The sequence below is a fragment of the Oryzias melastigma genome, linkage group LG17 (genome assembly GCF_002922805.2).
Source record: "Oryzias melastigma strain HK-1 linkage group LG17, ASM292280v2, whole genome shotgun sequence".
Taxonomy (NCBI): Eukaryota; Metazoa; Chordata; class Actinopteri; order Beloniformes; family Adrianichthyidae; genus Oryzias; species Oryzias melastigma.
In genome coordinates, this window is record NC_050528.1 from 6,651,265 (window position 1) to 6,656,593 (window position 5,329).

General features: G+C 32.9%; 1 long non-coding RNA gene across 1 annotated transcript in view; it reads right to left on the reverse strand.

Annotated features, from left to right (window-relative positions):
* Window positions 1–3,578: 3,578 nt before the first annotated feature.
* LOC112147552 overlaps window positions 3,579–5,329 on the reverse strand; it is a 2,276-nt gene continuing 525 nt past the window's right edge. The window contains exons 2-3 of the long non-coding RNA XR_002919472.2: window positions 4,040–4,110; window positions 3,579–3,955 (exon numbers count right to left, since the gene is read on the reverse strand). This is a non-coding gene — a long non-coding RNA (uncharacterized LOC112147552). The remainder of the gene's footprint in view (window positions 3,956–4,039; window positions 4,111–5,329) is intronic.

A 5,329-nucleotide genomic window follows, 5' to 3' on the forward strand; every position in this document is an offset into this window, starting at 1 on the left:
AACACGTCATTAGATGCCAAATTGGCAAAAAAAACAAAATAAACAACAACAAAAAAAACCTAGCATGTTGCTGAAATACCAGTTTAATCTAGAATTAGCTCTAAATATCTTATTAGATGCCAAATTGGCCAAAAATGTGAGCTTTTTGATAAAAATATTAGCTTAACTGAAATTATCAATAAAAACCTCAGTAGTATTAATCTGGGTTTCAAGGTGCGCAAAATATTTAATTGAATTTGTGTGAAAAAAAAGAAAAAAAAAATCGCACTTGTTTAAAATTTGACAAAATTGAGTTAAGTTGTAAAATTTGCATGCAATTTTGAAAGCCAAAAGGTACAAGAATTAATTTCTTGAAAAAGCTGAATGTTTAAAAAAAATAAAAAAAAGTAAATTAAAAAAATACCATTCATTCATTTCAATCTGGCTAAAAAAGCAAACAAAAAAAACAGAAATTTGTAACATTGTAAAAACCGTAAAGTTTACAAATTCCAAAAATACAAGCGATAATGTCTTTGACTTTGTTAAAAATAATTTACGTGGTAGTGTCCAAATTTTTCCATTTAAATCGTTTTACAAAATTAACCAAATAAAAAGTGTCAGAAGGAACAGAAGTGTAAAGATCTTGGAACAGAGCTCTTATTTCCTCATCAATAATGATGTTCAATGTGAAGCTATCTAAAAAAAATACTTGACACTTCAGAGAAATAATATAGTTACAGTAGGGATTCATCGTCGCTATAAAGATGCTGGACATGACACACTCTCACATGCACCATCAAGCAGACAAACGTAAAAAAATGTCAGTTTTACACAGTGTCAGAAACCTGTCAGCTTGGCAGCAACAGCTCATCCGCTGACACATTTTATTGTGACAAAATAAAGGCTTAGAAAAATGGGGCTTGGCTGCATGTTGACAAGAATGCTTTCCTGGAAGTAATAGTTGGAAACTTTAAAAACAGATTAAAGAAAGTTGCCAAAACAACTCAAAAAAGCTGAGGGCAAAGCAGTTAAACTGCACCTCTATTTGTCGGGAGCGATCAGACCAGAGCTTTGCCTGTTTAGTCATTACATTTTCATTAGTATTTTAAAAACTGTTTCCACTAAAGAAGACTTTTCCTCCATCTCCATGATGTTGGCTTACTTTGCCACAAAAAAAAAATGTCTGGATCAATTTTTCTCCACATTTTCTATGGAGCTGCACTTATTTCTTCATCGCTCATTGAAATCGACAGATGTTCTGTTTGTCAGATTCTCAGAAGTCCTTTTAGAAAAACTCACCAAACACATCACACAAAATGAAGTGCAAAGCCTGAATGATCTGTAGAACTTAAAGAGAAGGCGTTCGTTCAATAAGAAGTGGGTACAACCAGGAGAGGCATGGAGGTGTGCAGCCAACTGCTCCGCTCGCTGCTCGGTAATATATCAGCTGCAGTTTTCCATTAGCTCCAGCTGCCACTTAATCAGGCAATTCATTTAAGTCCATCTGTCTTCTTTATGAGACCCCAGTGATGTTACAGTTTAACAGTTACAAATGTCAAACTGCAATTTGCCACACGTACAGTAAGGTGGGCGTTTTGTATGACTGTCATTTTGACTGTTCACATTTTATAAAGTGGAAACCTCATTTGTAATTAACAGATAATTGAAAAATACTGATTTATTTTGTGCTGTTTGTGGCAAAGGTATTTTTTTTGCTTTTGGCAATTCTTTGAAACCACTACCTTTGTAAATCACAATGTTTTTATATTTCTTTTCATGAATCTCAGTTTTATCTTATACCAATTTATTTCTTTATTTTCATTTCTGGCAAAAAACAAATATATATATATATATATATATATATATATATATATATATATATATATATAATAAAACTATATACTTGTGAATTATGTATTTATTTGTATGTATATGTATATAGTATATATAACGAATATATTCATGTTTAAAGACTAAGTTTTAGATCCCAGCTTAACCGATACTTCTTTTAGCATTATTAAATACATATGTCATGCTGTGCGTGACGAGGCAGACCCAGTTGCTGGAACCCGGAAGGAGGATGTGAGACTGGAGAGGTTTAAATAAAGTTTTATTGTCCGTGGGGATAATGGCGTAGGGTCCGGAACCAGGAATGAAGGTGGAAGCTTGAGAACGAAGACCTGCTGCGGACTGGAGCGGACAGGTGGAGTAACGAGGTGAGTCCGGCAGCCGGTGCGTGGCGTGATGAGGATCGGCGTGGTCCAAGACGAGATGCTTAGGCGAGGCAGGACCCAGGTCGGCACATGGGAGGTAAGGACCTGGAGGTAGAGGAGTCAGGTCGTGAGACGAGGCGAGACTTAACGAGAGCATACAAAACTGTACGTAGTAGGCCAGGAACTTCACCGGGTAAGGCAACGAACTGGCGAAGAATGCTGGGGAGGGCTCCTCTTAAATAGGCTGGAGTGGAGGTGATGAGTGCCGACAGCTGGGTCCAATTAGGATGTGGAGGAGGAGCGCAGGAGGACCATGACAACATATTTAGTTTACTATAGCCAAATCCAAGAAAACATATTAAAGCTTGTGATAAAAAATATTATATATATATTACTCATGTAAATACACTATATAAAACATATATATTTGTGTATTATGTGTACATTTGTATATATATATATATAATATTTATTTGTATATACATATATACACATAAAGCTATAAATATAATACTAATATGTTCATGTTTGAAGACAAAGAGTTTTAAATCCCTGCTTAACTGATCATTTTTTTAAATTATTAAATACATATTTAGTTGTATTAAAGTATATAGGTTTTATATAGTCTCATGTGTATATACATGAATAATATATATATATATAATATACTTGTGTATTATGTATACTTGTGTACATATAGAGAAGATTCGTATGTATATACATATACAACTATATATAAAGTTCAGTTTAGATGAGTCTGCTTGACATTCAACTCAAAGAAAAATATTAAAGTTTGTTCCAACATTTATGTGGTTTTCATCAGTGTCCAATTTAGAATAACCCAGTCACTTGTAATCTATAGTGTCTCATTTCTAAGTTTTGGTGCCTGAAATAAAACAGGTTCACTGGTTGTATTTTTGAAGCTGTTCTTTTTTAACAAGTTTTCTGAAGGTGATATCCGATTGATTTGATTTTGATTCGTGTGATTTATTCCAGGCTTGTGTACAAATATTCAACAAATCTCATGCATGACAAAGAGAGGACAATTTGTTTTTTGTTTGTCCCCTGTCACCATTCTTCATATTTAGACTACTGATATATTTGATTCTAACTGAATTTCAAAGCAATTCCTTTACTTGTTTCACGATCCAGTTCCTAATATCCTATGTTGAATATAACTTGTTGTATTTTGCCAAAAATTTTAGAATATTCTATATCTTCACTCCTTGAATTGAAACATACCTCCTTTATAATATAAAATCCTAAAAAGGTCAATTGTGAGATGGAAATAAAAGATAATAAATGATGTGGAAAAAATGTTATAACAAGACTCATTGCTTTTCAACCTGATTTTATCAATTACAATTTTGATTTAACCAAAAAAAAAATGTGAGTGGAGGCTGTATTTCTATTGTTCTCCTTAAATTTAAAACTTTTGCTCCTTTTTTTTTGAATTGGAATAATGAAATATACGCCTTGCAAATATATTACACTTTTATAAAACAGATTTTATTTCTGATGTGGAACCTCCTGCATAAAGGGATGTTTTAGACACCAAAAAATGTTCTTACATTTGACTTGAAATGGTTTATTTCAAGCAATCGAAAACAAGTATGGAAAAATTAAAAGTAATGGAAAAATAATGGAACAATGAATATTCACTAATGAAAAAAACGTTCAAATTTCTGAACCAATAGTTACAGAGAAATGTCCGTCACTTTTCCAGCCAGAGGAAGGAGCTGGATCCCATAACCTGCAACAGTCTGAGATAAGACAGAGCAGAACGGTGCCTCCCATCATCACCATGGTAATCTGTGAAATGATAACAATTGATAAAGTCACCTTACATCTCAAGGTCTTTGGCCTGTGCTAATTTCCTTGCCTCAGTCTTCCTCCTGAGGAATGTGCACTTCAAACACTAAAAAGGATAAAAACCCCGACAGTTTCATTTGTACAAACACCTTTACAACAACCTTCATTAGCTTTAAAAAAAGAAGTATTTTCAGTGCCTTTTGACAGAGTGAGTAACCAATTTATTTCAAATTAAAGAAAAATAAATGAGGAAAAAGCAGCAAAAATGTTATTTTAAAAGCATAAGAGTAGTAGAAAAAAAAAAACATACTGTACGTGCACAACATTGAAAGATGTTAGGCCATCTGCAGCCTTTAAAGTTTTCGATTTTCCCCTGCTGTTCCACCAAGAAGTGGAGTGTAGTCCCAGAGCCTGATTGAAATTCAAGTCCCGCTTTCAAACTTGTCGTCAGGTTTCAGCTAAAAAGCCGCCCTATGTAATTTTCCTAATCACACTTTTAAAAGCAGTGGAGCTGTCAGATACTCTCTTGTGGGATAATGCACACATTGGCTAGAAATAAGCTTGTTCAAGGGAACACAACGTGTCAGAAATGTCACTCGCTGAACAAAATGCCTTCTATTGTCGCACTGTGGCACCTGTGACAACCTTTTTGGCAGACAAGCTATAATTAAATTCTCAAAGAAAAGAGTAGATGGGAAATATTAATGCTAATTTGTCTAGTATTTTTTTTTTATTTATTGTGTCTCATTATGTTTAATTGTTTTTCTGTCTAAACAACATTCCTTAAAATTGATTTTACCAATTTAAAATGTTTAGATATTTTTAATACACCCAAATACAAAAAAATAATCCTGTAAACATTAAAGAATTGACAAAAAAAAAATCAAATTCTTTGGAGTCATATATGTATTTTTAGACACTGATAAATTAGGCAAAAGAAATTTTGCAAAACAATTTTAATATGAGATAAAGATTGTATCCGTCATGATAATTTGATATGTTTTGGCTAAAAACAATATTAGTTTAAGGAAAAAAAACCATTTTTTTACCCACTGACTCAAGTTTGATCCACACGTTTCTAACGTGGTGTAACCTTATCTTTTAGAATGAATTATCTACACATTTTTGCATTGTTTAAATGCAGAAAGTTGTTATTTAAAAATGAATACCAATGGGTGAGCTATTTTCAGTATAAAGTTTTGAAAATTAGCAAAATGTTTCCCGCCAAAAGTGTTTTATTTTTTATTTTTTATTTTTTTTATTTTTATTTTTTTTTTAACTTGTCCTGTCCAACAGCTGAGCCAACAGATGTGGGCTGAGAGCTT